Genomic DNA, 25,007 nt, shown 5'->3' with positions numbered 1-25,007 from the left:
AACAAAAATTACAAATATTCAGTGTTTTCTCAACTTTGCTATCTTTTAGTCATGCAATGTTTGGATGTAATGTTCAATTTTTAAGTTTTTTTTTAGTTATTGTATTTTGTGGTTTCTTTTGAATCAGTCTACATTTATAAATGTAATATTTATTTTCAAAAGAAAATAAATTCAAAATAAATTTCCCTTTTCTCACTTTAGGGACAGAGCCAGTCACAATGATGTCATCGGCACCACCCACCTCTGCATGTCGAAGGTCTCCGCCCCCGGCGGAGAGATCGACGGTGAGTAACCAAACTGGTCTGAACCGGACTGGACCAGTTTGGTTTGGGCAGGAACTGGCTGCCTTAGACTGGCGTGTTTACATTTAACTGGTCCTGTCTGGTTTGGTTTGGTCTGTTTCAGGTCCATTTATGTTTTAAATAACATTAAAAAGCTACTGTATTGTCCTGAAAAAAGCCAATAAGAAGTATCTACGGTGTTTTCTAGCGAGTGTATGGTTTTTAAAATTTGCCTCAAAGTCATGGAAAAGTTTGGAAATTTCTTAGTGAAAATGTGTGTGAGGTAAAAAGGGTCGGTGGTTCGATCCTCGGCTCCTAAAGTTTACATTTGCCCACATTTAGAAGTGTCCTTGGGCAAGATATTGAACCCAAAATGTGTGAGTGTGTGTGTGAATGTTTAACTGATGAGCAGGTGACACCTTGCACGGTAGCCTCTGCCAGCAGTGTGTGAGTGTGTGTGGAGTGTGTGAATGTGTGTGTGAAGGTGTGTGTGAATGGGTGAACGGTGCTTGTGTTGTTAAGTGCTTTTAATGGTCCCTAAGACTATAAAAGCACTTTATATAAATGCAGTTTTACTTACTATTTAGCATCTGTGTTGATTTAATTCTAGAAATCTCTCAAATTAGCAGACGGGTCCGGCGTTTGCGAACATGACAAAGCATGGATGTTTTGGGGTTTTTCATGCATGCAGACTAACGTGGAAATGTTTGAACACTGACATTGCTCGAGTTTCCGGTCCTTGGAGTGCCTCGCTGTTTTCTTGCCCTTGTCCTTGACGACATGCATGACTTTTTCTAACAAGCGCCACATCCTCTTTGTCTTTGTTTGAAAACATCGTCAGCATCTGAAAGTTTAATGTCACCGTACAGAAAAAGATTTTTTTCCAAGCATACAAGTCAAAATGGGTCTTTAATTTGGTAATATTACTGTAAAATATACCAAAATATTTGATTTAATTAAATGTCCAACACTAAAAAGAAAGAATAATAGTCCGAAAATTAACATAAAGGTGCAACATGTAGCATGTTTTAAATCAAATTTAAAAGACCACAATATTTTTTAAGACCCTAAAAGGTGTTTATTCTATGTTTTTTTTTTTTTTTTTTTTTTTTATAATTTTCTATAATATAATTTTAAACATAAAATTATTATAAATATGTTTTCTACCCGTTTTTTAAAACAAAATTTTAGCTAATGCTCTCATTAAATTCTACTAAATTCTTCTGTGGGACTTTTAATGGCCAAATTTTGTCATTGCTTTTCCCCCCATGTTATCAGAAGGAACCAGTTACTGGTACTAGTATTGTTTTTAGAATTTTTTTTTTTTTAACTTTTTTTAGTTAAGTTAACAAAACCAATATCATACTATATATATATATATATATATATATATATATATATATATATATAAAAACATAAATAAAAATGCATGTTAATATTTTTGAATTTCCTTCCTGCAGAGAAAAATCATGTAACAAACAAATTAAAAATACATTAACTATGTATAAATAAATATAAATAAATAAAAAATATATTTTTAACTTTTTTTCAATTTTTCTCATTGGTTTAAAATTTCACTTACTCAAGTAATTTACTTAAAACGAGCAAAGTGACTTTTTTGGCGTCAGTGCTTCGTTTTGAGTGATGTTTTTGAAACGAGCGACTTTGCTTCGAGTGTTCAGGTTTGGTGGTTTAGTGCATCTGTTTGGGTTTGAGTGGTGTTCAAAGACGTCCGTTTCCTTTCTGTCTGACTGAACCATCCTTCCTCTCCACGCATTCAGATGACGTGACTCCACGGAGCGTCCCCTCTGGCAGTACGTCCTCCATCCTCTCTACAACACTTTTGTTTTCTGTGAAACAGTCCAGCTGTTTCACTTTGTTGTTGTGATGTATAATTTCTTCTCCTTTCCACTCATAACTGTTTTTTCCATCTCGGCTTAATTCTGATCAAACTCTCTGAATCTATTTAGTCGAGTGTTCGTAATTCATCAATCAGTCTGTGATGTCTTTATTTTTCATAGTTGGACCTTCTGCCCTGTTTTTGATGAAATCTTTTTGTCTGTTTTGTGTCATTCCAGTTGACGACAGTCTCGGTTTCCTGCCGACGTTCGGCCCGTGTTTCGTCAATCTGTACGGCAGCCTAAGAGAGTTCACCGCCTTCAGCGATCCGCACGAAGCGCTCAACCTCGGAAAAGTAACATTGAGTTTCACTTCCAAACACAATCGGTCATCACCTTAAAGTAACGGCAGAAAATAATGTAATAAAGCCATTTAGAACTGGATTTTGAGCTGCAAGCATTGTTGGGATAAAATGCTTGACATCTGCATGTTTTTATTTTTTGTATTTTAAGTAACTTCCATACTCAGATTTATATGTACCAATATATCACCCAAAGACACATTTTACTATTAAAAAGGCAAATCCTCACCACTGAGAAGCTTTAACAAATTTATGTTGGCTTCTTTTTGCTTTAAAAAACGACTTTAATTTATCAATTGTCAAAATAATTCCAGCTGCTGATGATAAGATCTTCAAAACCTCTTAGAGAGTAGAAGCAGTTAGTGATTTTTGGGTATTTACACTTAATTTTTGGTAATTATTAATGTTTTGAAGCGATTGTGGTAATAATACTGTGGCCCTGGGGCTCAAAAAACTGTAACATTTCAGAAAACACTATAACATTCCCCAAAACTTAACATTTTCTAAAATAAAAACAGTCCTTAAAAAACAAAATAACAAAAAGTTTTCAGAAAACAAAAAATCCAAAACACCACAACATATCCCAAAAGTGTTTTGGTAAACGTTTAAGTGTTTTCTGAAATGTTGTTTTTAAAAAAGTGTTTTGAGCCTCAGGGCCACCATCCAAAAACGCTTTGCCATTTCAGTCAATTTTGCACCTTTAAATCTAAATGTCTTCTCTTCTGTCTGTCAGGGGGAGGGAGTTGCTTACAGAGGTCGAGTTTTACTAGAACTAACCACAAAACTGGCGGACAAGCCGGAGCAGAAAAAACGAAGACATCCCGTCAGATGACCTGCTGGTGGTGGAGGTGACAGAAAAAGACAATATATAAACGCTCAAATACCACGAAGAAATGTATCATCCAACTTTCTTTCTCCGTTTTCGTCTCCATCCAACAGAAATTTCTCAGGAAGAGGAAGTTCTCGCTCTTCGTAGCGTTTTACTCGGCCTCGCTCCTCCAGGACGTAGACGACGCCATCCAGTTCGAGGTCAGCATCGGTAACTACGGCAACAAGTTCGACTACACCTGCCTCCCTCTGGCCTCCACCACCCAGTTCAGCCGGGCGGTGTTTGACGGTAGGTCGGGGTGTAAATGGTGCCGAGTAGTCCAGGTGAAATCAGTCGCTTCATCAAAATGTGCTGTATCATCTGTGTGTGTGTGTGTGTGTGTGTGTGTGTGTGTGTGTGTGTGTGTTTGTTTTTGTTTTGCAGGTTGCCACTACTACTACCTCCCCTGGGGAAACGTGAAGCCGGTGGGTGGTTCTGTCCTCAGAGTGGGAGGATGTCAAACCGAGGATCGAGGCTCTCAACATGCTGCTGGCCGTCATCGAGAGACTGGTGGGTGCTGCTGCTGCGTCCGTCTGTGTGCTAAAAGACATATTTCAGATTTAATCCCGAAAAATGAGAAAATGTTTACAGTGTCTGTGTAGAACAGGAATGCTCAACTTTTCAAGGATTTTAGGACGTTTTCCAGGATTTTGGTATTTTTCTTGGATTTTTGGACATTTCTAGTTTTTTAGGATGTTGATGAATGAAGATGAAGATTTTAGGACATTTCTAGGATTTTGGGCAATTTCAAGGATTTGAGCATGTTTCTAGAATTTAAGGAAATTTCTAGGATTTTAGGACATTTTTAGATTTTTTAAGACGTTTCTAGGATTTCGGGATATTTCTCAGATTTTTAGGACATTTCTAGGACTTAAGCACTTTTAGGACATTTTTAGCACTTTAGGACATTTCTAAGATTTTTAGGACATGTCTTTAATTTTTAGGACATTTCAGGACATTTTTAGATTTTTTAAGTAGGATTTCAGGACAATTTTAGATTTTTTAAGGATGTTTCTAGGATTTTTAGGACATTTTAGGATTTTAGGATGTAGGACATTTCTTAATTTTTTAGGACATTTCTAGGATTTTAGGACTTCAGGGCTTAGCCAGGGCCCTCTGTTGGGGGAGTCAAAAACTGGCACTAATTTGAAAAACAAGCTCTATTTTGATATTTTATGCACTCTGCCACCTTATGTAATAGAAAATAAACAATTCCCAGTGTGAATGGCTTTGTTTTTATTGTGAACTGGGGGTCGCCTGCAAGTATCACTGGTACAGAGGACTCACCGTCCGAACACGTGTGTCCCTTCAGGAGGAGAACCTGCAGCGGGTGCAGCTGGAGGTGAAGACGGGCAGTGATCTGGAGGAGGTGGAGCTCCGAGTGGTCGAGCTGCTGGATCAGGTCATCACAGACTGCAGGTAAACACTCTGAAATGTTACGTCGACTAATCATAAATATCACATTTTCATTCATAAAAATAATAATAATGCTGTATTTCTGCTCATTTCTTTCCGTCTTTTTCTCGCGCCTGCCTGTCTGTCCAGCGAGGAGCTGCCGTCTCTGGACCAGTGGCAGTGTGCGACCCCTCTGGACCGCTCCCTGAGGCACATCCGAACCCTCCACCTGCAGCAGATTGTGGCGGCGGCGGAGGCTCTGAAGCACGGACCCGCCACCGATCTCTCCACGGTGCTGGAGCAGGCGGAGAGGACTGGGCCAGCAGGCTGAGGACGATGGCGGAGGAGGTGAGCATTTTAATATGTTAGTCATGAATTATTGGTGTGTAATCCTCTGGATGGTCGTCACGCACCATTTTAATGCCAGCAACTTAAAGTAAAAGAAGAAGAAGGAGAGGAGAGGCAGTTGGAAAACAAACCATATTTCCTGCAGAAATTAAAATATAATAATTATATTAAAATAAATAAGAATTAATAAATACATTTGAAAAAGCAGCATAAGTTAGAAAAAATATATTATCTTCTGAAATAAAAAATATAAATATAATATATAATAAACAACAATAACAAATATTATTAATAATAGTAATATCCTAAAAATAACAATAATAATGATATTAAAAAATAAATACATTTTTAAAAAAATTATGAAAAAAATAAAATCCACCTCTGCAGACCTCAGTCACATGTTTTCTCTGTCTTTGTCCTCTTTGTCTCTCGTCCAGCCTCAGAACAGCCTCCCAGACATCGTGATCTGGATGCTGCAGGGCGACCGCAGGGTGGCGTACCACCGCATCCCGGCGCACACCGTCATCTTCTCGCAGCAGCACTGCGGCAAACACTGCGGACAGCTGCAGACTGTCTTCCTCAAGGTACACACAGAGAAACACAAATTTTGTCCTTTTTTTATGATAAAGTTTTACCGACCTGCTGTGTGTGTCATTCAGAACCCGCAGGCAGCGGCGGAGAGGCCAAACTTCCCGGTCAGCTGAGGGTCAAAGTCTGGTTTGGATTGGCTGCTGATGTGTCAAACACTTCAATCAGTACGCTGAAGGAAAACTGTCCGTTTTTGCTGAAACGGTAAGAAACGGAGGAGTAAAGATGCCGTTATAATAGAAAAATAAATAAATGGAATTATAAAGAAAGAAATGCAGATATAGAAGCCTCAGTAAGCAAATAAAAATGCAAATTATTGAAAATGAATTTTGAAAATTGTTATTTATTTGACTGAAACATCAACTTTATTTTTCAGGCCTGCGATCATTAAAAAGATGCTATAATTTGATAAAGAGGCCTCACGTGCACGTTTAAGTGTTTTTCTCTCGATTTTTCTGCAGTATGAGAATCAGACGCGGCTCGCCCTGGTGGGCAGCTGGGGAACGACAGGTCTGACCTACCCAAAGTTCAGCGACGTCACCGGGAGAGTCAAACTGCCCAAAGAGAGCTTCAGACCGTCGCCGGGCTGGAGCTGGGCTGGAGAGTGGTACATCAGCCCCGAGAAGACGTGAGTGTGTGTTTGTCCCACACTGCGTGTCTCTGAGAGAAGCTGCTGATGGTGTTTTTATTATTTTTTTAAAAAAGTGAACCTTGTGGCTTTTTGAACTGATAATTAGAGACAGTATTGCACTTTTAGGGTGCAGTTTTTCCCCCATTATAATTCACATGTACCCATTAAATACTGGCAAAAAAACACTGAATATTTTATTTTATTTTGTTTATTTTTATATTTGTTTATTTCATTTAATTTATTTTATTTTGTTTCATTTATATTTGTTTATTTAATTTATTTTTTTTTTTTTATTTTTTTTATTTTATTTTATTTTATTTTATTTTATTTTATTTTATTTTATTATTCCTCCAGTCACTGTTTTACTTGTGCTGTTTTTCAGTTTAAATTCCATATTTTTATCCATCACTGCATTTAAATATGTTATTTGTCTGAGCTTCTGTTGATGCCGTTGTCTTTTTCAGTTGTTTCTACTTCTGGCTTCACTGATTCAAACTGTATTTTTTTTTTGGCATTTCATGGGTCAGATAATTTTCTGTATTTTCCAACGCAATAATTTTGCATTTGCTCGTTTGTGAATGAATAAGATTCGCTCGTCGGTGAACGCAGTGAGATTTTAATGTCATTTTTGCAAAATATTCATGTGTATTTGCACTGTGATGATTAACCCTTTAGACTGCTGTTTGACGTGGACGCCGGTCACATGACCTTCACAGAAGAGGTGTTTGAAAACCAGATGAGGTTACCGGGCGGACAGTGGATCGGGATGCCGGAGGGTTACACTGACGTGGTGCGTGTGCGTGTGTGTGTGTGCGTGTGTGTGTGTGTGTGTGTGTGTAAATACTGTAAAAATGTGTGTGTTTCTGCACCTTTTAAAGTTACAGTCTTCAGTGTAGATCTATAATAATAATAACAGTGTGTGTGTGTGTGTGTGTGTGTGTGTGTGTGCGTGTGTGGGTGTCAGAATGGGGAGAAGGCGGTGCCGAAGGACGAGGTGGAGTGTGTCCTCCAGGTTGGGTTTGGGAGGAGGTGGAGTGGAGCGAAGATCTCAACAGGGCTGTGGATGATCAAGGTACACACACACACACACACACACACACACACACACACACACACACACACACACACTCATTGTCCTTATATACTTATATTTCTATTTCACTTCATTTTGGAGGGAAATATTGTACTTCACTACAGCTATTGCTATTGTTATTTTTTATAACGTAAAAATTGTTCTGTTTTGATGATTGAGAAAAAATGTCAATCTTTTGATTGGTAGTTTTAGATAGTTTAATAAGTACTCGATTACTTCCTCCTCCGCCAGGCTGGGAGTACGGCATCACCATCCCTCCGGACCGCCGTCCAAAGTCGTGGGTCCCCGCAGAGAAGATGTACCACACCAACCGGAGACGGCGATGGATTCGGATGAGACGGCGAGACCAGCAGAAGATGGAGGCGCTCAGAAAGGTAAAGAGAGACAGACATTTGAGGCGTTTCTGCCTTTTTTTTTTGTATGATTATAGACTGTGAATGTGAGAGGAGAAAGACAAATCAGGGGAGCTTATACAGGTTTCAGAGGGTTAAATATATATGCGTATTTATTTGTTTATTTATTTAACCCTTTGAAGCTCAGCAAATTAGTTTGATTTCTTTCAAAAACATGGAGAGAAAACAGTGAGGAATTTAACAAGAAATGGCCCAAAAATTACCAAAATTAAATTAAAAAATGTGCTGAAACTTTATTTATTTTTTATATATATATATATATATATATATATATATATATATATAAAAATAATATTTTTCTCTTAAAAAATTAAATATTGAGTTACTACCATTAGAAATATCTGAACATTTTTCTAAAGGACTTTAAATCTTCAAGGGGTCAATAATCTGTAATGTGAGCAGTCGAAGTTTCCTCTTGTAGCCACTAGGTGGCGGTCTGGTTGCATTAAAAAAGCACAAGAAACACAGACGTTCATTACTGAGGTCACTTTTGGGGAAATGACAGAGACTTATATCCATTTCCTGATGATTTTTTATCCTTTTTTTAATTGATGGCACATACATACGATGTCAGACAGAGGAGAGATTTGTCAAACACATAAATATTACACATTGCCATTATTCTTCTGTGATTTTATTATTCTAATTATTTTAAAAACAGTTACTTTTATATTATTTTTTATTTTATTTATTTACATTTCTTATTTATTCTTTTATGAAAATTCAATTTTTAATTTAGAAATTTATTTTGATGTTTTTTTACACAGTCATGAAATATTTACATTTTATTTAACAACGGAGGAAAAAGAGGGGGCTAGAAGATTTATCATCTTTTATTGATAATGTAGATTTCGGCTGTTTCTCCGTTCTCTGAAACTCTCCTATTATTGAAAATTATTGTTTTTATCTTTAGTTAGCTTTTATTCTTCCCACCTTCTCCTACTGTTTTATTATTAACTATATTATATTGCATCTTTTTATTTTTTCATTGAACCACCTTTTATTTTTTCAGATTTTTAATATTTTTTTAACCCTTTTGGAGGAAATTTTAACCAAAACAAACAGGTCACTTAGGAACTTTTTAACGGTGAATTCGCTTCGACTCTCGAAGTGGACACGGTCTTTGTCTGTCCCTGATTAACTGTCTGAAATGTGTCCCTGAGTGTGGTCCTCAGTCGTTACAAGAGAGGTTTGTGTTCACAGCAACGTCCGGACGAGGCGGAGAAGGAGGGCTGGGAGTACGCCTCGCTGTTCGGCTGGAGGTTCCACCTGAAGCCGAGGAAGACGGACAGCTTCAGGAGGCGCAGGTGGAGGTGCCGCATGGAGCCGCTGGAGAAGACGGGACCGCCGCCATCTTTGCTCTGGAGTGTTCACTGGTGAGAGGGAGACCTGAGTAAAGGTTTATCACATTAAATGAAAATCTAATCTACAATCAGGGTCCCCATGGTCATGGAAAACCTGGAAAATTCATGGAATTTCACAGTCTCATTTTCCAGGCATGGAAAAGTTTTGGAACAATTTAAAATCATTGATAATTTTAGAAAGTCATAGAAATGTGTTGTGTGTAATAAATTAAAATGTATTAATGCAACATAATAGGGGATTTATTTTCTGTAGCTGTAGTAGTGTTTTTGGTTTTTTGGTGACTTGGAGTCTGCGTTTTTGGCTATTATTAAACATTTTTGTTGTTTTTTTCCTCTTCTGTGCTTGAAAAGTCATGGAAAAGTTTTAAAAGTTTGTCCATGACTTTATGTGGGAAGCCTAAATGTTGCCTGTAAGATTAAATTTTTCTGAAAAACTGCCTCAGACCAAAAGCACAGAAACATACTGAGTGTGCATGGGGTGTCCACATACTTTTGGCCATGCAGTGCAAAGAACCTTTAATTAAGATGTTTTTTTTAAGGCTCTGCTTTTTTTTAAAAAAAAAAAAAATTTGACAATATTGTTTATCAGCTTCAAGTCTGAGTTTTCTTTTCTTTCTCGATGTGATCTTCCTCTTCCTCCTCTTCCTCCCACAGAGCAGCATAGAGGACAAGAACGATGACAAGTCCGTCACGACCACGTTTGGAGTCAACAGACCAACTATTTCCTGTTTCTTTGACCGTAAGACGCCACACAACACATTATTTTATGCTTTTGCACCCCACATCTTCACCCCATCAATACGTGTGTGTGTGTGTGTGTGTGTGTGTGTGTGTGTGTGTGTAGGCGGCACTCGATACCACCTGCGCTGCTACCTGTACCAAGCCAGAGACCTGCTGGCCATGGACAAAGACAGCTTCTCAGGTACTGTGCCTCAAATCTGAAACATGTTTGTCACCGTGCGTCCGCCATGTTTCCGTGGTGAAGCTGGTATTTACGCCACCTGGTGGCTGGAAGGAAACATTGTTTGGTTACACAAAAATTCAATTTTTCTGATTAGGTTTTCTGCTTCAGGCTTTATTTCAGTATTACACTGATGATGTTTAAATGTTTTGAGTTGCATGAACATGTAGAGCAGTAATTCTCAACTTTTGGGCAAAATCTGGCCTCTGATAGGGTGTCAAGTGGCCCCACAACCATTTTCTGATTCACAACAAAAATAAAGTGATTCACACTGGGAATTATTTTTGTACTTTTAGTGTACATAAGGTGCTAGAGTGCAAAAAAAAAAAGTGCCAGTGGAGGATCCCCCACACCCCCCGACAGAGGTCCTAGCTAAGACCCTGATGTCCTAAAATGAAAGATGCCCAAAAAATCCAAGAAATGTCCTAAAATACTAGATACATCCTAATATCATAAAAATGTCCTGGAATCCTAGAAATGTCCTAAGATCTTAAAAACATCCTTAAATCTTAAATTTGTCCAAAAATCCAAGAGATGTCCTACAATCCCAGAAATGTCCCAGAATCTGAGAAATTAAATCCTAGAAACAATCCTGAAAACCTCCTAAAATCGTAGAAAAGTTGAAAAAAAAGTCCAAGGTTAGAGAAATTTCCTAAAATCAAAATGTCGTAATTCCAAGAACCACACTTAAGTCCTAGAAACGTCCAAAGCCGGAGAAATATCTTGAAATGCTATGCACTAAAATGCACTAAAATCCTTAAAATGTCCTAAATTCCAAAAAATGTAAAAAAAAAAAATCAAGGTCCTAAAATCCTAAAAACGTCATAAAATCCTCTAACCATATATAAGGTTCCTGTGACTGGCCCCTGGCCTCCAGTCATTTTGCAAAAGTGGCCCCCAAATATGTGTATCCCTGATGTGGATTTTTGAAAATACCGAAATATTAGAAGATTAGAGATTATTTGCGAGTTTGATGTAGCTGCACTTTAAGCACTGAAAGATGGAGGGAGAGGAAGAGGGAAGAAGTGAAGTTAAAGAAAGAGAAGAGAAACTTGTTTTTCTTTTATCTGAAGAAGGTCATGGAAACTCGGGCTACTGTGTGTGTTCGTTAATCAGAAACCCGCCGCAGACTCAGATGTAAAAACAGAGACGCAGCTTTAAATAACAGAGGGATGAATGCGAGGAGGAAGAGAGGAATGATAGATGATAGAGGGAGGCTGCTTAAAGAGACGGTTAGAAACACACACACACACACACACACACACACACACACGGTGTAACGGATGAGTAGAGTTGATGGATGGGCTTCAGTTGAGTGTTAATCTGGTGTTTTACGGCGTCTGGGCGGCCGTGATTAAAGACTGAGTCAGCTACCAAACAGAGATCTTTTTTTTTTTGTCTCCGTGACGACGATAGCCGAGGATGTTTTTTCTCGTGGAAGTTATAATTCATGAACACCTTGAGGAAATTCCTTCAAATTTAGTTCAAATATCCACTTGGACTAGAGGATGACATGATTAGATTTTGGCGGTCATAGGTCAAAGGTGAAGTTCACTGTGACCTTGTCTGTCTCATTCTCATTAACGGAATATTTAGAGAACACCTTGAGGAAATTCCCTTAAATATAGTGCAAATATCCACTTGGACTCAAGGATAAAGTGATTAGATTTTTGTGGTCAAAGGTCAAGGTGAACTTGCATTCGTCTCATTCTCGTGGACGTGATATCTCAAGGACACCTTGAGGGAATCTCGTTAAATTTGGCACAGATATCAACTTGGACTCAAGGATGACATGATTAGATTTTGGTGGCACATAGGTCGTTCAAGTTCACTGTGACCTTATCTGTATACTCATGAATGGGATATTTTAAGAACGCCTTGAGGGAATTTCTTCAAATTTGGCACAAACGTTCTATGGACAAACAATAACCTGATTAAATTTTGGTGGTCAAAGGTCAAGGTCACTATGCACAAATGTTCACTTGGACGTTGATTAGTTTTGGCGTTTATATGTCAAAAGTCAAGGTCACTGTGATCTTGTCTGTCTTATTGTCATGAATGCAATATCTTGTGGGATGTTCTTCAATTTTCTCCAGAACCTTTGAGTGAACCAAAAGATGATCTGATTAGTATTTAGTGTTCAAAGGTCAAGGTCACTATGACCTTGCATCTGTCTCATTGTCATGAATGCAATATCTAAAGAGCTTCTTTTGGGAATTTCCTGAAATTTGGCGCAAATGTGATTAGTGTCTGTTGGTTGAAGATCAAGGTCCCTATGACCTAAACTGTCAAATTCTTGTAAAGGGGATATTTCAAGATCACCTTGAGGACATTTTAAGTATTTATTTATTTATTTTTACAAATTTTACACAAATGGTCTCTTGGACTGATTAGATGTTGGTGGTCAAAGGGACCTTGACCTTGTATCCTTCTTATTGTCGTAAACACAATATCTGAAGATGCCCTTGAGTTTCCTCAAATTCAGCACAAACATCAAATTGGACTCAAGGATGAACTGACTAGAATCAGGTCGTCAAAGGTCAAGGTCACAGTGACCTCGTAAAACATGTTTTTGGCCCTAAATTGAGAACTGATGTGCTCAAATATCTAACAGGATAAAATTATGAAGTTTTGGCATTTCATGTCCAAGAGGTCAAAGGTCAGCAGTGACATCATGTGTTTGGGTGACGAGCTAAAGTCCCTTTTTTCTTTCCTGCTGCCTCTCTTTCCCCTTTTCTCTCTCCGGCCATCTTTCACTCTTTTTTCCCTCCATCTCTCCTTCTCTCTAACGCTCTCTTCCCAGTCCTGGTTGTGTTTTATGGACCCCTGCGTCTCTCGGGGTCCCGACGGCTGCAGCGTCCTCCGCACACACACACACACACACACACACACACACACACACACACACACACACACACACACACACACACACACACAACACGAACTTACATAACCCCCCTGGGCTGTTTGTATTGCTGTTTACATGAGCTAATGGGCTTTTGGGAATGGACGGTAATTGAATGGGTCACCACGGGTGGTGTGTCTGTACAGTGTGTGTGTGTGTTTCTCTACAGTGTGTGTGTGTGTGTGTGTGTGTGTGTCTAGGTTTGTGTGTGTGTGTGACATCCAAGGTTAATTGAGGGCTGGTGGGAAAATGCAACTTAGCTTCTGTTTACTCTTTCTCTAACGGCTCCATAGAGACTCTTTACTCTGCCTGAAATAACAAACTTCTCTCTACGTGTGTGTGTGTGTGTGTGTGTGTGTGTGTGTGTGTGTGTGTGTAACTGCACATACATGTGTTTTTATGCATGTGCCCACATTGTGAGTTGTGTGTGTGTGTGTGTGTGTGTGTGTGTGTTAACATGGAGGAGAGTGGTTGTGACCTGGAATAACAAACTTCTCCGAGCGGCGTTCCCAGCCCTCCGTCTCGAGCTCGGCATTCCCAAGCTGCTGATGTCACTGCGTGGGACAGTTTGGACACACATGCATAAGTTTGTACTACTATACTTGTGAGGACACTCGTTACCAAAAAAGCGTACCCTCGCTCCAACTATAACCTCATCTTCTTCTCTGTATTTAGGACAGCAGCTTCCGCTGAGACTTTAAAGCGGCTGTTAAAACCTGACGAAGGATCTGACCACCGGGAGTTTGTTTATGCAGCCAATTAACTTGCTAAATTTTGGGAATATAACGTCCTTTCTTCGCTTTTTACATGCACTTCTCTTATAGTAGTTGTTATTTCTGTGGTCTACTTTTCTTGTTTCCTGCTGATTTGTCCTATTAGCCTAGAAATGTAAAAAATCCTAGAAACATCCTAAAATCCTTGAAGTGTCTTAAATCCTCAAGACGTCCTCAAGTCTGAGAGACGACATAAAATCCTCGAAAACGCTGTGGTCAACAGCCTCAACATGCAGCTACAAACAGCCTAGTTTAACCCTTTGAAACTTGTGCAAATTTGCTTGATTTTGTAAAAAACATTGGAAGAAGGCAACACAAATGACCCAAAAATTAGCAAGAAATTAGAAAACTGCCTGAAAATTATTTTAAAAATAGTTAAACAAGATATAGACAAAATGCCCGTGGAAAGCATTTAAAAAATATATTAATTCTGTAACATAAACATTTGAAAAAATATTGAAATAACATTGGACGATAGCAGTGAGGAGCTTTGTAAGAAATTGTCCCAAAAATTGGCAAGAAATTAGTAAAAAATACAAGAAAATTACCTGGAAAAAAAAGAAAGTTAAAAAAGAAACAAACAAGAGAATTACCTGAAAAAAGGTGCTTCTGTAACATAATTTAAAATATGTAATTATGGTAATTATAAATGTAATTTTCTATAATTTTTCCCCAAGCTTTTTAAAAATATTTTACTTATTTCTTGCAACTTTTAGAACATTTTTACCAAGTTGCTCATTACCTTTTTTCTTTCCATGTTTTTAACAGAAATTGCAACAAATTGCTAAAAGGGTCCAGAGGTTTAAATACTAGTTAAATGTGCCTAAAAGCGGCACAAGAACAGTGATGCTGCTCCAGGTTTCAAAGGGTTAACAATAACAATGCCATAACATGGTAATAAGGGAAAGTTAGGGAAAAAGTTTGGTTTTTGGGTTAAAATAATTATAGATTTTATAGACCTTGGACATGTTTTCTCTAAATATGAAGACATTTAAGGTGCATTTCTTGTTGGAAAGGTCTTTCTTTCAAATATGTAAATACATTTTGGTAAAATCGGGACAAAAGGATTAAAAAAATACACTGCTGCATTTTAATCTTTTTTTTTTTTTTGTCTCCCCAGACCCGTACGCCATCGTGTCGTTCCTCCATCAGTCGCAGAAAACGGTGACGGTGCGAAACACTTTGAATCCCACCTGGGATCAGACGCTCATCTTCTATGAGGTGGAGATTTTCGGCGACCCCGAGGCCACAATAACCAGTCCGCCCAACGTGGTGGTGGAGCTCTACGATCAGGACACATACGTGAGTGTTTGGTAAAATATGTAGTTTTAAGTATGTTTTTTTACATTTTGGATCTATGTTCCTGCCAAAAAGTTAATTTTAAATGTTGTTTTTGTTTGTTAAAAAATGTGTGTTTTTAATGTCCAGGGTGCGGATGAGTTTATGGGCCGCTGTGTGTGCCAGCCCACCCAGACTGCCTCCCCCCAGCTGGCCTGGTTCCCGATTCGTCGAGGGGACGCGAACGCTGGCGAACTGCTGGCTGCCTTTCAACTCATACGGAGAGAAAAGGTCGGAGGTCATCTGTACTCCCTGAACACCGTCACCACTTTGTTTATCTTGTGCTTATCATTCCTCTAATGTCCTCATTGTTCTTTCATATATGGAAGATTAAAGCTGCCATAATAAAAACATTAATGATTCAATTAATAAATAATAAAATAATAAAATAATATGCACTAAAATAGAAAAATAAATACATTTATGAATAAATGATTATTTTCTCATTCCTTTACTTTGTATAAAGTTAAGTAAAAATATACAGGAACAATTAAAAATTGAAATAAATAAATTCAAATTAACCTGAACATTCATTTGATAATAATTTTTATTTTTTATTTTTTAGATTTCTTTATCATTTATTTTAATTTTTGAGGCATTTGTATTTATTTTATTTGCAGCTTTCATCCTCCATATTTCTTGTCCTTTTATTTGAGTAATAAAAAAATGCCTTTTGTGTGAAAGATATTTGAACTATGAATACTTTATCAGCATGTATGAGTGTTTGAGGGTTAAATGTGTGGGCTCGTGTAATATATTTGGCTTAATCTTGACCTTATTTTAATAACAATTAATTGTAATTAATAAATTCATACTAATTTCAGTATATTTTTTAACAATCATTTCTCTTCCTGTCTTATGTCTACAGCCAGCAGTTCACCATATTCCAGGTCAAGAGGTCAGTTTATCATTTTCTTTCGTTTTTTCCTGTCCCACTCTTTATACATTTTTCTGGACTTTTCTGGACCAGCCTTTGAATTAAAACTTGTCTTTTTGCTGTCTCACCTACAGGGAGACATCATGACCTCCACCCACGTTCTAGACGAGGTAAAACCACACTGACCACAACTTTCCCCCAAAAACGGTGCATCTACACACACATTAATCTGATAACTCAAACTAAGGTACCATAATGAGAGTGAGAAGGTTCGACTTGGATGAGGCAGCCGTGGAAAAAGAAAAGTGATGCAGCTGGAAAACTTTTTGATTCTACTTTATTGAAAAACAATTATATGTATTTTCTCCAATGGGATTATTAGAAATCCAGATTATGCTCTTTCTTTTATGTCTGCTCCTCCCAAGCAACAAAATGAGATTTGAGTTTTTAATTCGTAATGCAACACATCTGTCACGATAACAAGCACAGCGTTAAAAACCTTGAAAAGTCATGGAATTTGCAACTAATGATTTCCACTAAACATAACTAAAAATAGCCCAAAAGCTTTGGAAAAGTCATGGAGGTTGTTTCCCAAACCTGTATGATAAGACGCGATGTGTTCAAGCACCGTCGGAAATTTGAAAATTAAGTGATTTCTGTTACCACAGTCTCTGGCTGTGATTATTTTTAATAAAAAAAAAAAAATCAGTAAAGAATTAAAACACTTCCTTCAGCCTTCCTTCAAAAATCACCCAAAAAAGAAAAAGAAATCAGAAAAAAAATTTAAAGAAAAAAAAATCACAAAAATGCTTTTTTTAAAATTGCCATAGAAAAATTATGAGGAAAATGTCCCTAATTAAAAAAAAGTTGTATGCCCCTCACCTTAAGCTAAAATAAAAAACATGAGGCCTTTTACCTCAAAGTCATGCAAATTTATTGGCAAAAATGTGTATTAACAGACATTCAAAAAGACACACACAGCCCGTAGTGAGTTCTGGATCTAAGATAAACCAAAATGTGAAAAAATAAAATGTGAAAAAATAGAGTTTCGCACACCAGCGAGCTCCCCTTAAAGGATTTTATTTGTTTCGAGGTGCTGTGCAGACCTCTATTTTCTCACAAAAATGCGTATTAACCCTGCAAGCGTCTCTGTACAGTCAAGCATTTTCCTCTAAAATATTTGCAGAATATGTAATGTGATGTTTTACCTTTTGCTGATATTTTACGCCTGCAGTTCTTCTCATTTATTTCACTGCATTTCACCTTTTTTCCGTCTCTTTTTGTTTTCGACGTTGGCTCCTCAGTTGATGTTTCCAGGATTCCTCTTTGAAAACCTGCAGCAATGGGTACAACGAACACAAACCCATCCGACCTGTTTCACGTCTGCATGAAAACATCATCATACATGCACATTTAAGATTCTCACTCCTAAAACTAAAAATAGGCCCTTTTTCATTGTTTTCAGTTTTCTGACATGTTTAAACTACTAACAGCATTTTATTTTGTTGTATATTTCATTTTTTGGAAGGCCAGAGAGGACATATGAAGCGATTATTTCTAAAAACAAAAATCTATCCTGAGGCAAGAAAATAAAGTTTATGATTTTGACAAACTTTGTTTCTCGAGATCACAGAAAAGATAATGTGTCAGTTTTATTCATCGTTAAAATAAGCTGTTTTAAGTTGTTAACTCTGTCTTTTTCTGGTGGAATAAGTCATTTGCAATTACAAGAAATCAACAAGTTTGCAACTTCAAGATTTCGTATTTCATAATAATTACCAGACAAATAAAACATGTCCTCTCCAGCTATTTTGTACTTATGTTACCAGTAACAGACTTGTTTTTGTCAAAAACCTGCATTTGTGCGTTTGTGTGGTTTTAACACTAAAACTCATTGAAATGTTAATACTAAACATGTTAAACTAGTCATTTAACATTCATTATATAATAATTTTAAAAAAGGCTGCTATTTGCCTGGCAGTGACCAGCATGACTCTTGTTACGTTTTGTTTTTTTTTGTTTGTTTGTTTTTGTATGGAAGATTAAAGCTGCTTTTGTAAGAAAGAACAAAAAAATAAAAGCCTTAATTATCAAATAAATATGCAGCTTGATTCGAAAATAAATGGATGTGCACAGAAAAAAAAACCAAGTATATTTATATCTATTATTCATTTACATTTCATTTACATTTATTTGACAACTAATTTTTGTATTTATTTATTTTGTGAAGAAATACAGAATTAAAGCAAAACTTAAATAATTGGGAAATAATTAAATACAAAAATAAGTAATATGTCAAATTTAATTATTTTTAATTTATTTTATTTATTTAAATAATTTAGATTTTTAGAAATTGTAGAACAAACAAATCCAATGTATTTATTCATTTTTTAAAAACATATATTAATGTGCATATTAATTTATGATAAAACTGACCTGCATGATAATGTGGCTTTTTTGAATTAATTAATTTATTTTTAACGATAGCTTTAGTCCTCCATATGTTGACGACGTGTTGCTGACTCATCACTGTCCTGCGTTCTTATTGGCAGCCGGAGGAGTCGGACCTTCCTCACCCGCCCCCTCAGAGAGAGCCCAACGTCTTCGTGGTTCCTCAGGGAATCAAACCTGTTCTGCAGAGAACCGCCATCGAGGTATCGCTAAGATCTGCGACAGCTGCACTGTAAAAATAAACTTTGTTTTTGGACTTAAGAAAACTTAAATTAACAGAACAAAAATCAAAAGTACTTACTTCCCTCTTACCTGAAGTGCTGTTTATCAGCCCAGATTGTTTTGGTGTGAGTCTCCGAGTGTTTCCGAGATTTCCTCGAGTCTCTTCCTCTGTCCTACTGTCACACAAGAAAAAAAACATTCAAAAATCTTAATCTAATCTCATGGATTAGAACCAGGAACGAGCAAATATTTGGCATTTCTGCTTGAAAAAATAACTTTATTAAACCTTTATAAACCTTTGAACGCTGAGCACACAGGTGTGATTTCTGTCAAAAACAAAAAGTCAATGAACCACTTGGAAAGAAATGTTACAAAAATTGCAAGTAATTTGTAGACATAGAAAAATATTTTTTTTAAAAAGCTAAGGCAAAATTTTCAAAATTATTATAAAATTATTTTATAGAATTATAATAATTTTCTGCACTTTTTTGTTTAAATGTTCCCTTTAAAACATTTTTTAAAAAGTTTGGTTTTGTTTGTGCTAATTTTCAGGTAATTTTCTTGTATTGTTTTACTAATATATTGTAAATATTTATGTCATTTCTTCATTGACCTTTTCTAAAGAAATCAAGGCAGGTTTTAAAGGGTTAAGGTGTGGAAATTGTTTCACAAGATCATCAATAATCCACGACATTTGCTGCTTTAAGCTTTAAAAATGCGTAAATAAGTGCCTTTTTTAAAAAATATTAATGTAATTTGAATATTTTGGGCCAAATTTAAGATGCCACGTTGGGCTTCAGGAAAATTCTGATGAGCATTTTTCATGACTTTGCATCATTTCATAGATTCAAGTAAATAACCGACTTCCTGTCCCGTCGGTCAGGTCTTAGCGTGGGGCGTCCGCAACCTGAAGAGTTTCCAGTTGGCGAGCATCAACTCCCCGAGCCTGCAGGTGGAGTGCGGCGGCGTCACGGTGCAGAGCTGCGTCATCCGCAGCATGAAGAAGAAGCCCAACTTTGACGTCAACACGCTCGTCCTCGATGTGGTGAGAAAACATCGTACACACACACACACACACACACACACACACACACACACAGATGTAATCAGTGTGGAGGCTTTCGTGGTCAGTGAGAGCTCTGCTGTGATTTGGTCGGCGTCGGTCGTTTGTCTTCATCAGCGAGGCCACAATAACAGACGCCAGAGTTTCGTCTCTTCTCACAGAATCGTAGAAATCCTCTATTTGCATAAAAGTAGTAAAACTGCAGGTTTTGGGTGGTTTCAGAGCTGTTTGTTCATGAAAAACAACATTTCTGCAGGATACAGGATTCTACAGGATGCCTAAAAATTAGTTTTAAAAAAGAGGGAAGGAATATTAGAAAATGAACCAAAAAAAATGGGGAAAATTTCTAGAAAACTGTATTTATATTCATAAAAAAATACATTTGAAATTATGTTGCTGGTGGGGGAAAACTTTTTTTTTTTTCATTTTCAGCACTTTAAAGGTTTTTTCTTTTTCTTAATAGCTTATTTTCAAGTTTTTTACTAATTTTTTGCAAATTTTTAGGCCATATGTTGTTCTGTCCTGATTCCACAGCAGCCGTGATGCTCTCTTTAACTTCTAGTGTCGTTTTCAGATCTTACTGTACTCGTGTGACTCACAACTGTTGGCTTCTCTGCTTTTACTACAGATTAAACCACAGCGAGCTACAATTAAAGTCGGCAGTTAGTGTGGCACCCAAAAAGCTCGAGCTGTGGGAACCGTTTCAGGAGAATAGGTCGAAGCTTACTCATGCAAACTAAGAAATATGAATGTCAGCGTAAGAACAGCTGATTTTTTTCTGTTGCCTTTATGCAGCCAGCCTGAACATGCAGTAAAACAGGTTTATTTGCTTTCTCGTGAAAATATTAAATCTGCAGAGGTGAGGGAGTGCCAGGGGGACATTTTTTTATAAATAATTCCCTCAAGTTAATAGTTTATCTTCTTAAAATTGCCAATTTCCTTGTTCAAAAATCTTATTTAATTCTTTTAAATTTGGGTGTCAAACATAGACTTGAAAGAAATGACCTAAACCCCCCCAAACTTTCAAAAATCATAGAAAAGTCTTAAAATCAAAGAAACTTCCCAATGTCCTTGGAAATGTCCTAAAATCCTAGAAATGTCCTAAAATCAGAGAAACCTCCTAATATCCTAAAATCCAAGGGATGTCCAAAAATCCTAGAAAAGTTCTAAAATCCTAAAAAATTGATTCAAGCTGATTTATTTAATCAACACCAAACCACGTTACTGAAAGCAAGAAGGAGCCTCAACAGTATTTATATATTTTTCTTTAGATTTAAAAGTGTCCTCGTTGGAAATATTTCCAGGGGTTTACATCGATGCCATTACATTAAACCATTAAAGTGTTTTCTTATAAAAACTGAAGTATGGAAATATTACAGGCATTTTTTCCAAACGGCAGCTCCAGAACAGGCTCTGAGAGTTAAAATGTTAACAATATTAAGGTCTGAAGTTGATCACCTCTGTGTTTTATTATGACAGCTTTAACTGGAGGCTGGAAATATTCACATATTTTTCCCCCCCAAATACATATCCTCGGCAGTTTAATGTTAACAAGATTAAGGTCCTGCGTTGACCACCGCAAGTGTGTGACAGCCCCAAACGGACTGTGGAAATATGCACATATTTTTCCCCCTAAATTCAGCCGCTGAGACAAATCCAAGCATTTAATGTTAACAATATTAAGGTCTTAAGTTGACTGCGTAAGTGTTTTCGTATGCTGCGGGGGCATAAGAAAATGTCATGTGGATATTTTCCCTAAATGCAGCTCTTTGAAGAGTCGAACCAGCTCATGTTAGCTCCCTCAGTTTATTGTGTGAGTTTAGCATCATCAGCCCCACTTAAGCCCTTTTTAAAGCCGCAGAGGTCAAAGGGATTACAGCTACAAACTTTTCTGTTTTTCCCTCTAAATGAGGTGATACTGAAGTGCAGAAATTTCCCTCTCAAAGAAATCTTTAACAGACATATGTTTTTTTCTTGTGAATGTGTGGCCTTTTTTGTATGGAGGACAAAAGCTGCCATTATAATGAATAAGCAAATAAATACAGAAATGATTATAATTGATATTTAGCAAATAAATATGTAGGTTATTTCAGAACAGAAACATAAATAGAAAAATAAATGAGTTACATTATTTATGTAATCTATTTCTTGCTAATTGTCAGCCAGACACATTTTAATTGGAAAAGACTAATTTCTGTATTAATTTGTTTTCGTATTTTTACACAATTTATTATTTTTTGTTCACGTTTTCCAGATTTTTTTCCTAATTATTAATTTCCTTATTAATTTCTTTCTCCCATATTTCCTTACAAAATATATAAATGCCAAAATATATGATTTGTCAAATAATAAGTATATGTTATATATATTTTTGACAAATTATGTAATTTATTAAATAGATTTAATTAATTTATTGTCAAAATATTCATATATGGCCATACTTAATGATTTCCTAGTTTATTATTTTCTGTTAACATTTATTCTAGGTTTTTGTTAATTTTCCTATTTATTCATTCATTCCCTAGTTGTTTTTTCCTATATTTCTTTTTGAAAATAAATTATTACAAAATAATTAATAATTTATTTTTTGAGAAATTGCAAGATTTGTGAGTGAATAAATCGCGTATCAGTATTTTTTGACAGGTTAATAATTTTGTATTTAGATATTTTTCTATTTATTAATTTCCCAATTTATTATTTTTTATTTTTTGTTTTCCAATTAATTCATTTCCCTGTTTATTTATTCATTTATGTATTTCTTCACAGAAGAAATAAATACAAAATTAAGTATAATGTGAAATAAATAAATACATGTTTTTTCTATTTCTGTTGGTATTTATTTCTAGATACATTTGTTTCTACATATCTTTCCTTATTATTTCATTCATGTATTTAATTATTTAGTAACTTATTTACTTATTTGCTCGGCAGCTTTCGTCCTCCATATTTCTGCACACAGAAGAAGAATAGTTATAATCCAGATTGTCAAGTGTGGTGACATTTGATGCCAGTCGGCGGTTTCACGGTGCGTTCTTGCTCAAACTGGCACCGCGTGGAAAAGAACAGAGTACTTTACGTTGTCATTTAAGATAAATGTTGCTTTTCGTGGTGTCACTTTACACGTAAACGTTTATTTTAAATCCTAAACTGACATCTTAGTTCAAAGTCCTGATTTCCCTCACAGAGATCAAATATCTACCTCGGTGTCTTCAGTCATTTCTTTCTTTACGTGGGAGGAGTCAGCCGAGGTGTAATGATGCCCTGATTGGACCGTCACCAAGGCGTGACCAATCAGCTTCAGACAGTCAGCAGCCATAGCCAATCAGCATCAGGCGGGCAGGTGGCGTAACCAATTAGAGTCGGGCGTAGGTCAGAGGAAGTCGTTTCTACCCGTCTTCATATTTCTCCATCATGATTGTCTCTTTTTTTCGACTCTTTTTATTCCCTCCATCTCTCCGCAGAGACTTCCCTGCGAGGAGCTCTACATGCCGCCGATCGTCATCAAAGTCATCGACAACCGTCAGTTTGGGAGGAAGCCGGTGGTCGGTCAGTGCACCATCAGGTCGATGGAGGAGTACCGGTGCAGCCTGGAGGAGGACAGAGCGACGGAGGAGGACGAGGAGGACGGATGGAGACGTAAGACAAGATACTCAACTTACAGCCCACGGTTCTGTCCTAATGTCCTAAAATCCCAGAAGTGTCCAAAGTCCTAGGAATGTGCTAAATTCCTAGAAACGTCCTAAAATAAGAGAAGTTTCCTAAAATCATTAAAAATGTCCTAAAATCTTAAAAGTTTCCTAAAATCCCAGAAGTGTCCAAAATCCTAGAAATGTGCTAAATTCTTAGAAATGTCCTAAAATCATAGAAATTTCCTAAAATCAAAGAAACATCCCAAAATCCTACAAGTGTCCTAAAATCTCACAAACTTACTTATATTCATGAAACATCCTAAAATCCGAGAAGTGTCTTAAAATTTTAAAAATGTCCTTAAATACCTAAAATGTCCCAGAATCCTAGAAGTGTCCTAAAATCATAGACGCATCCTGAACTCGTAGAAACGTCCTGGAAATCTCAGAAACTTACGAAAATCTTAGAAATGTCCTAAAATCCATGAAATATCCTGTTTGACCCTGAAGTGAAGCCAGTTGAGTTTTCCTGACAAAAAAAATTGTATAAAAATTAACGACTGATCATCAGTGTCTAAGGCGTCCTGTGTTTGTGTTTTTACGTGCAGGTGAGACGCCACAGTTAATTTCTGGAGACGCTTTCATTGACATCGATGACGAGGAGCCGCTCGTGCCTGACCAGGTAAAACCGTCCTGTCGGTGTGAACAATGTCACATTATTTCTGAGCAATAAGTGCGAAATTAAAAAGACCTCCACTGCCTTGTGTTGAATATATCCCACGCAAAGACCAAAACCATCAATGTGTTAATACGCTGTCAGCCCGCAGCCCATTGGTTTATTACAGAGACACAAATCTTTACAGAGAGTCACAAATATATACGGGGTTTGTGCAGTCATAATAAATGACATTTTTGAAGAGAAAATATTCGCCAAAATGTTTTCTTTAAAAATCACCCCAAAAATTGTACAGAAAAAAAGGCACATTTTTTGTAAAAATAAAAAATCATCAAAATGTTTCCTTTGAAAATTGCCAAACATTTGAACAAAAAGGCCAAAAATGTGTTAAAGGAAGCATGTTTCATGTTTTCTTTAAAATCTGCCTTAAAGTCATGGAAAAACTCATGGAATTTTTTGGGAAGGAATTTCGCCCACAGGTTTGGAAGGCATGTTTTCAATTTTACAAGGAAACAAAATGCCAATTTTTTTCAAAGAAAAAAAATTGCTGAAATGTTTTTTCTTGCTGTTCAGTAACCAAAATCCAACGTCTTAAAAGCGTCTTAAACCGACATTCACTGAGTTTTAAGACATGAAGAACAAAACCAAATGTCTGCAAAATATCGCAACATTAACACCCACTCAACGTGAAACTGTAACGTTGCAATGCATTTGAAATATCGTCAGCGCAGTATCGATGTGTGTGTCAGCCGGGATTTATTCAACAAATTAGATTTTCAGAGAAGAAGCGCTCGTTTGTTCGGTGAAAGAAAAACTGCAGCTGAACTTTAGTTCTCCAGTTGCTCTTCATTACTGCTGAGCAGACTGTGAGTGGTTTAATACCCAATGATCCAGAGATTTTTCCTAATGCATCTGTGTGTGTGTGTGTGTGTGT

At 36.7% G+C, this 25,007-nt stretch overlaps 1 pseudogene; it reads left to right on the top strand.

Annotated features, from left to right (window-relative positions):
* Positions 1-25,007, top strand: part of LOC121961969 — a 65,404-nt pseudogene that overhangs the window by 21,309 nt on the left and 19,088 nt on the right.

Source organism: Plectropomus leopardus, chromosome 23 (genome assembly GCF_008729295.1).
Source record: "Plectropomus leopardus isolate mb chromosome 23, YSFRI_Pleo_2.0, whole genome shotgun sequence".
Classification (NCBI taxonomy): domain Eukaryota; kingdom Metazoa; phylum Chordata; class Actinopteri; order Perciformes; family Serranidae; genus Plectropomus; species Plectropomus leopardus.
Note: the sequence above shows the minus strand (reverse complement) of the source record. Positions and strands in the feature narration are given on the sequence as shown.